Consider the following 10,066-nt stretch of genomic DNA (forward strand, 5'->3'; position numbering starts at 1 on the left):
TATATAATACACGTGTATTATAAATTTTTTCATTTTTTGTCTGTAAAAATAGTTCATTTTTAAAACTACTTTACTCAAGCTCGATATGTTTGCATTAATTTTAAATAATGGAGTGAAAGTTTCCAATAGCTCAAAAATGAATTAAAAACCTGTCTCTACGTTGCTCCAAGCAAATATATCCTCAAAGGAAGCATTAAAAAAACTATCGATAAAAACTTTTGAACCTTGGTACATGATGTGTGATCCATGGTACCACATAATGTACCATGGCTCAAACTATATTGTGACTCTTAACGGAAAGTGTTTTGGTGAATAGGTTCCTTATTGAGGAACGTTCCAGTAAAGTTTGGAATTTTATAGCATCAACCTTCACCGATTGCATCTGAAGACCCTCTCTTCAACATGTAATCGTTACAACGTCAATGGAATATGTATGTATACAGGGTGTTCTGTTATTGACTGCAGATCGTCGGCCTACAGAATAAGCTCATAAAGACGAAGGAAAAAGTCATTTACCAATTTTGGATTTCAGCCCTAGTTTGGGCGCTACAGGTATGGCAAAAATTGATAAATTTGTTCATTCACTGACTATGATTCGATAACCAGCAGCCAATGATATCAGTATATTTCATTCAAGAATATTAAACTAAAGAAGGGATATGAACTGATTTCAATTGGATTATATCATTTGAAAAAACATTTTAAAATAGTATTTGATTGGTTTGATCAAATCTTACTTTTTTTATTTTTATTATATTTTTCCAAGAAAACATTAGATTCTTAGTAAAAAAACAAATTAAGTCATAAAAGGCGTGGTTTTAATTTATCGTAAACAAACAAAATTATTAAAACTTAAAATGCAATTGGTAAAAAAACAAATTACGTCAGCATAGGTGTTTTTTTGTTTGTATACGTTAAATTAAAACAACGCCTTTTATGACTAAATTTGTTTTTTTACTAAGAATCTAATGTTTTCTTGGAAAAATATAATAAAAATAAAAAAAGTAAGATTTGATCAAACCAATCAAATACTATTTTAAAATGTTTTTTCAAATGATATAATCCAATTGAAATCAGTTCATATCCCTTCTTTAGTTTAATATTCTTGAATGAAATATACTGATATCATTGGCTGCTGGTTATCGAATCATAGTCAGTGAATGAACAAATTTATCAATTTTTGCCATACCTGTAGCGCCCAAACTAGGGCTGAAATCCAAAATTGGTAAATGACTTTTTCCTTCGTCTTTATGAGCTTATTCTGTAGGCCGACGATCTGCAGTCAATAACAGAACACCCTGTATATGTGATTTAAACATTGAAAACCCAACATTTTTCTCTTCCCGCTGCCTGTTCTCAACCCAACAGGCATCCACTACCGTAACCATCCAGCAACAGCTTCATAGATATTTTTAATAACTCGGGGTGAATGAAACTTGTTTTTCTCACTTTCCTTCGCTTACCCATAAATAAAAACCCATAACATAATAATAAAATTGTTAAATTTAATGCATACATATTACATACCTTATATCAATGGTACATTGTGTTGTTAGATCCAAGGTACAGCACTTTCGTATTTGAAACTTTTGCTCCTTAAAATTTAAAATGTTTAAAAGAAATATGGATTAAAAGTTACTCACCAATAATAATTTACGTTGTATGTGATTCGTAAAGCAATATGGAATGATGATAAGTCAGAAGACTAAGGGAAAAATCACATAGACAATCAGTGTTCAGCTTGGGTGCATTCTGATAAAATACTCTCACTTCAATATAAATGCTGTCTAATAAATAGTAATATAATATCTGTCGAGAAACTATAGAGTAATAAATCTTACAGGTACAGCTACTAAATCTTACCCTATAATATACACTAGGCTTTCAAAATTTTTCGGGACTTTTTTCAATAGTATTTAAGAAAAAATACAAAAAATTTTATACGTAAATAGTAAATAATATTTTCATTGCAACATGATGCAAATTCTAAAAAGCATACTGATTAAGGATGTACGAGCGCCAGGGCAATATAAGATAAAAGGTTTGATTTTTTTTATATGAAATTGGACTAAATCGATTCTGAGTCTAAATCAATTCTGAAAATTTTAGGAGAGATTGCCCGATTATTTAAATAAGTAAATGACTTCAAAGGTAGGCATATTTAACATTGGGCTTATAGGAAAAAGGTAGATGGATGATATGTTTTCATAGATTTCTTCAAAACTAGTCGGTGAAAATTAAAAAAATAACAGTTTAAATTATAGATAAAACCTTAATAAATTATTGGAAATAAAAAGAACCCATTGTGCCCGACTAATTAAGGATGTATGAGCACGGTAGTGGACACAAATTAAGAAAAAAATATATGTTTTCAATTTTGATGACGAATTATGTTATAACTTGACAATATAAGACAAAAAGTAATATTAAAATTTTTCGATATCTGTAGTTATTTTCAAAATATCGAAAATTTTGCACAATTATTTAGCTCTCGATATTTCGAAAATCAAAACAGATATCGAAAAATTTTATTTTTTTTTCTGTCTTCCTTCATAAAGTTGTAACAAAATTGATAATCAAAGTTGAAAATAAGGTACAAATAATTTCAACCACAAGTCTAAATCTGCCTTGGCGCTCGTACTAATTTAAAGTATTCCTAAAAGATAGCCCATCTTGTTTTTAATTTAGTTTTTTTTTAGTTCTAGAACCACTTAAATATGACAAGTTTATTTTGTATTACCAGTGAATAAGTAATAATTCTACTCACGGCAATTTTTTGAAAAAATTTAATTTTGAGAATTTCCGCGTTTTGAACTTAAGTGGGCTTTACATGGCTCCAGTACCTTATTTAAATGTACAAGACATTTAAATAATTTTCTTGAAATGCCGTCATTTGGTACAACATCAATAGTTATTTTCTTTCCAAAAACATGAGTTGGCAGTTTAAAGTACCCAAGAAAGTACGAGATATTTAAAAAAAAAAATTGTTTTTTTAACCCTTAATAACACACAAAATTGAATCATTAACAGTTGACTAAATAATTTTAATCTTTTTGTAGTATTTTATTTGTGACAATTGAATTTAAAAAAAATACAAATAATTAAATTTTTTTACAGATGACTACATCTTTCAATAAAGTTATCACACATCGTGTGAGGCACACAGAGCCATAGCACAGTTTAAAATTTCCCTTAAACACAATTGTTTAAAAAAGGGTTAACATTGATTTCATTTGTACATGTTAAATGTTTTAGAAATGTCACGCCTTGTTTTGTACTTTTACCTTACTTTGAAATAAATAAATACATTGTAAAAAAAAACTAACGGATCCAAAATATGAACAAATCTTGTAAGTCAAGTCTAGCTTTTTATATAAAAAAATATTTTAAAAAAAGCAAAAAAAAAAAAAAACTAAAAGAAATAATAATATTTATAGCACTAAGTATTCCGTGGGAATAAATTTGAGGAAATTGGGTGGATAAGAAATAACTGATAAGTATTATCAAACATTATGAAACAAAAATATACTACATCCTTTAGATTTTAGAATTTTGTAAAACATATAAGTTTATTTTAAAATCACTAAGAGCCAGGCCAGCCAAATTTTAGTCTTGTGCTTGATGCATTACCTAACATACTCGTTACAAAAAAAAAACTAGATTAGCTCCTTACGTTAACTTGGTTCTTAAAGGTTTTAGTTTATATGAAACTTTTTTCTTTTTAGCGAACCGCATTTTATATACACTGCAAAAATTAAACTTTTTTCGAAGAAAGTTTACATTTTATTGCCTCTCTACGTCAACGCAAATCACCTAAGAGGCGCAGACTTATGTACGCAGGTTTTACAAAAGTAATGTTTCCACTAAAAAATTAAAATTTTTTTCTTTCCACTAATTTAAACTAAGCTTAATTTTATTTACACGTCGTTTCATTAATTAAGAGTTAAAAATCTTAGATAGTTAAATCTTAGTCCAAAATTTTCAATTTAAATTCAAATATTCAAAGAAAAAGATTAATTTTGTAAAATTTGCCTACCCGCAAGTAAAAGAAAATGATTCATAACAATTGAAACTATTGATGCGTCGCGTGGCGCAAAACCCGCAATAAAATTTGAATCTTTTTCAAAAAAGAAAAATAAATTCAGTAAATTCATTACCTTTGTAAATCTGAAGTACATTTAAAACACTTACACACAGGCCATTAAAATAAAAAGGTCTATATCGATTAAAAATTTTAAGAACCAGCTTATTGTTTGATATCGGTCCCGAATTTCGCAGATGTGCTACCTTTGCACAAGGAGCCGACCAAATAAGAAATTTAGTTGAAATTACCAGTATATCAAAAAGGCAGGTGGTAATGAAATAAAAATCGTAAAAGATGGCTTTAAAAATTAAGCATTTTTTTCGTTTGAAGGATATTGTTTTAATTTAATAGAAAAATGATTCGCCAACAAAGAAGAAGTCTGGACTAAAAAGATAATTTAGCAATATTCTTTGTAAAATTATATAATGATCACTTACTAAAATAATGGCATTAACGGTGCTTTAAAGACACAAGAAGTTCTTGAAATAATAGAACTTCTTAAACGACAAAGACTGTTTGCGGCTCGTACTATTGTGAACGGTAAGTATACATATACATTATCTGAAATACGTGAGCTAACGCAAAAAGCTCAACACACGACGGAAAATTTCGTAAGTCTGGCTCTTGGTACATACGACCAAAACTACAAAGTCAAAAATAATGAATTACCAGAGCGTATTTTATAATACCCCCGATCTACATACAATTCTTTAAATTAAAATTGAAGCGCGATTCATAAATAAAATTCAAATTCTAGGACTTTTTTGTTTACGTTATAATATTGTTCTTTAATGAGCTTCTCCACCTTTAAAATAAAAAGGTAAGTTAATTCGACTTCTACTAGAATAGGTATATCATAATAGAGTAGCCCTTAACCCGAAAAAGAATCGGGACTGCCATTAATTGTTGGAAAAGAAATTTCAAGGCTGATAATTTTAATTCACGTTTACTTTGAAATGCAACACGACTTATAATTTGTTTCTCAAAAACGCTGAAAGAGCTTGATAAATGGCGTATGGGTCAGTCACTTTACCTTAATTAGAATTAATTTAATTTGAAAAAGGGTCAAAATTATTATCTACAAACACCTTCCTTAAATTAGCCTTACTCGCCCTAAAATATATAAATATCCAGACGCCACCTATCAGTTTTGTATTGTTTGTCGTTGGTTTAAACAGCGATCAGATCTAATTAACGAATCAAAAAAAAAAAAAATGTTAAATCGTTATATTTCGAAGTAAACTTTTTATAAGAGTAGATTGATTTGAGATGTATTTAGATCAGTATCAGATCAAATTCAAATTTTGCTGCGTAAGATAACTTTTTTTTAACTTGCCTTTCGGATTCATAAAAGAGGAATAAAGAACGTAATTAATCAATCATACAATAATATATTTTAGTGATGTAAACACATTTATTCTTAGCCCAAATTTCACTTGGCCCTTATTATAATAATATGCAATCATTTGAAACATTGAAACAGAATTTAATTTGAGTAATATTTAACTTGTAAAGGTAAAGTATTGTACCTTGATAACAATCTACCTTAGATTACAGTTTAATTTCTTAAAATATATTGTTATCTATGAGATAGTAACTGATGGAAAAATTGACTAACCAGAGGATAATCATTCAAGAGAACGGTTGCTCATATGCTTTTGTTTTCAAGTAAAATAGTAATTAAATTATTTAAAACAAAAGGTATTTTTGTCTTTACTGTTTATTAATTTGCAAGTTGACCATTGAATTTTGATTTTTAATAATTTTTAACGTACTACCCTTCGATACAATAAAACACCACCAAGTCAATTTCTTGAAAACTTTGCTGTGTATTAATGATTTAATACAAAGGTAGATTAACTGTTCCTCACAAAATCTATATATTTGACACAACAACTACTAGTTGCACTGCACTGTTCTGCATCCACAATGACTGTCCGTAGAGAACTGTTAAAATACTGTACTCTTCTAATTAACTGATTAGTTATTTTACACTACCCATAACTATAGCTACTTTGGATGTTAGACTTAATTGTAGTTAGAAACGCCCTTCACAGGCTGCACTCATGACTCGTTTCACTGTCATATTTTACTTTTAAAGTTAATGTAAAATTTTCAGTAGGTGAAATTTAGGTATAATGACTCCTTGGAACTGATGCCTTGGAACAAAACAATATCCTGTATCGGAGAAGAACAGTTAGTTACAAGGTTTTCAATGTGTCAATCATATACCTCCTACGATGTAATTCCTTAACTGGAAGTCTTGTAAAGATCTCCAATGATTCTATTGAAGATAACACCTCCAAATATAATTGGTATTGGTGGCCTAAGGTACATTGTGGTTTAATCCGTAGTACGTTATGATGTTGTACCATGGATCGTATATAGTAATAAATATAGTTTTATCTATCGATATCTGTTTAATATTTCAATATTACAAACTGTTTCATATTTCCATTGTTCCGTTTTTAAAAAGCATTAATAAATGTAATTTTATATCTAAGGTACAATACTCTCTCAATAATATGGTAATAGTTGTATGAATTATGACTATTAATATTATAATATTTAAAATTAAGAGCGTAAATAATTTAGTACATGTGTTTTTGTGTTTATGAATATCCTAACCCTGTTTGCACCATGCCAGAAGATGAGGAACATGAAAACCCTTCCTTTTTTTTTATTAATTCATAAATTATACCCTTTTTACCATGTTTAATATCTATCCCATCCATACGGTGTTTTTATCAAACAGGATTCTTTTTGCTCCTATATAATGTATGAGTTCAATTCGTTACGAATATCTGTATCTGTAGTTTTGTACGATCATTAGTAGCATCCTTGTACATTTAATAAACAAGATGTTTAAAATATTATTTATCAAATTATTATTAAATTAATAAAGGAAAATTATTAATCAAACAAGAAATACTCATTGTGCGTTGCTTTAATAAGACTGTCGCGTATCATCAGTTAAAGAGCTGGCATGCATTTCTATACAAAAATATACTGTCATGATGGATGTGGTTGCTATTAGGTGATAAACCAATATTTTTGTTTCTCCTACAGTTGGCTGGAAAACTTCGCCAACCTGGTTTGATTTTGGGCTGCTGGAAGAGGTTTAATTAAAAAAATATTTCTTACGTCCCAACTGGTTGTTAAAGAGAAAAAAATACACGTATAACACTGTGGTCAAGCAAAATTTAAATTTTAATTACTTTTTGGGGAGTTAAATTTCTAATAATAATTTTAATAATTTGCAGTAAGTTTTAATCCAACAAATAACATTTAATATTATAATATTTAATAATAGCACTTATAAGTCAATCATTTTGACGGAAAGGTACTTTACAATAAAAATTTAGGAAGTGCATACACAAACCTTTCAATCAAAACTCAAATAAATGTGAACGTACAAATATTCGTAATTACTATATTACATGTCTATATTATATCTACTATTTGATATTCGTAGATCACAATAAGTAATACAAATATGATTGATTTCATTCCTTTTGTAATAAAACCAATTTTTGTGTGCAACTGTTCCAAGTAAGTGCTCTTGCCAAATAGTATGATTACCAACTCTTCGGTTTAGATCGAAATCGAAACTTTTGTGAATGATAGTTGGAAAATTATTTCTTAAAAAACTATTTTCTTGTTACAATTTAGTTAATCGTTCTGGGACTACAGTATCATCCCCCTTGCTGGGCAAATACCGCCCCTATTGAATTCCAAGTCTAATTTTCTGCAGCTAGTTGCTGATATACAAGTTGGACCATTTAAATCTATAATAGCTAATAGCTTGTTTTGTAGTTAATTCATCAAAAAGTAACTTAAACAAAAATTATTGAGTTTGATGGGGAGACATCATGTTCTGACATTAGATTGGATCTAGTGCTTCCAGTTGCTTTAATAGCCAATTTAGATTAAAAACGGTAAGAGATAGAACTTTTAATAAAAAAGTTGATCCTATAAAAAAACGAATAATTTTTGTTTAAAACATTTTTTCGAAAAACGTTAGCTTTCGGAGGGAATGCAAATTAAAAATATGGTATAATTGGATTTAATCGAAAGAAAACACGCTTAAAGTTTATCGATAATTGCTGGCTAGAGTCATGAACATGGGCAAATGTCTTCTATTGCCCTTGACAACTTTTGGCTAAAGCATTTTTCCGTAGTTAACGTGTTTTATTTCGAGTACCTAAATGCAATAATGATACATTTTTAAATCGCATTTCCTACAAAAGCTGACTATTTTTGAAAAAATGATTTAGATGAAAATGCTAGTTTATTATTGTCTTCAAATCTATAAAGGCTACTATTACCATTAATGTCATGGATATCGTAAAGTTTTTAAAAAGACCCCATTTGTTTAAAAAAAAAGCTAAAATCCAGTATTGTTTATACAGACAGCGGTTATCGAGGGTCTCAGACGTGACGCAACGGTCAACATACACTTAAAAACATTAGGTATTACACCGAGAGAAAAATATACCTAGCTATTAGCCGATTCTCTGTTATTGGTAGGAACAAACTACAATGACATTGGGTCAACTGAATATGATCGTTCAATAATATTTGCAAACGTCAATAAGGCACATACAATACATATCGGACAGTTAAATGAGTTCAATTTGACATCCAGCCTTATAGAGACTCAATAGTTTATCGTTTATAGGGTGTACTGTTGAAAAGATTTTACAAACATTCAAATACAATGGATTCTATTATTATTTATTTATTATAATATAGAATGCAATAAATACTAGCACAAATATTTATTAGTAAGCGTACACCCACGTAATAAGTAGACATTGATTTTTATAGCAATAGCAATTTTTAGCCAAATTACAGGGTTATTATTAATATTATTGTGTGTGTATGTACATACCTTTGATACTCATTGATATATTGGGGGTGGTTATCAATAGAAATTAAAAATTATATGTTAAACTTAATAACAATTAAAATCATTGATGAAACAACAATATACAATAACATAAACCAACGAGAAGAGAGATTTTTAATTTGAAAGGTGCTTCAATTTTATTTCTAACTTATTATTCCAAATTATATAAAACAAGTGAAAACAAACGATTGACTGAGTTAATTATTGAAATACCATGTATTGACAGTATTGATTACACTGTCACATTACACATACATACCTGTCACACATACATAACTGATATTCCCATATAATACATACAAAGTTGTTTGTTTTTTTATAAGGTACATTTTTTATATTTAAACTTTTGTTCTATCTCTAATGGTTTACAAGTGGGTACTACGGACCCAAGACCCACTTGAACTACGGACCCAAAACCCACTCTTTTCGTTTTAGAATTATCTTGTCCACATACAGATAAACAGACGGAGAGACAGGCAACCAAAAATGGACTAATTAGTTTATTTTATGACCACCTATACCAAAATTTTGTTCGTAGCATTCATATTTTAAGCCTTACAAACTTTGGACTAAACTTCATATATCTTGATATATTTCATATATACATGGTATAACACTTATTTTAGAAAGCAGAGGTGGAATCTAAAATTAGGAGTATTTTAAGAAGAATCATCTTTAACTGGAGGTCCCAGGCAGCTGGCCGCGGAATTTAAGGAGTCCCTATAATATACAAAATTTTCCAAAAAAGGGGAATAAAAAGGCAAATCTGACAAATCCGCCAGGTTCATTTACGAAGGCTAAAAGAAGCAATTGAAAACAACTTTCAAAATAATTAAAAAGCTGCCGTGCTTCTATTCAGCATTGGAAAACAAACGCTCCACATTGTAATGGGTGAAAGTTTTCTTAATTGAGGGAGTAAAAGAGACAGAGGTAAAAAATATATTGAGAAGGTCCTTCCGCCGCCAATGTTAATTAAAAAAATTAGATTACAATAGAAAAATAATTTTTCTTTATAATAGTTTAAGTCTTTCTCTATCGTATAGTGAAGTTTCGATCATACTTTCTGTGTA

Source organism: Chrysoperla carnea, chromosome 1 (assembly GCF_905475395.1).
Source record: "Chrysoperla carnea chromosome 1, inChrCarn1.1, whole genome shotgun sequence".
Taxonomy (NCBI): Eukaryota; Metazoa; Arthropoda; class Insecta; order Neuroptera; family Chrysopidae; genus Chrysoperla; species Chrysoperla carnea.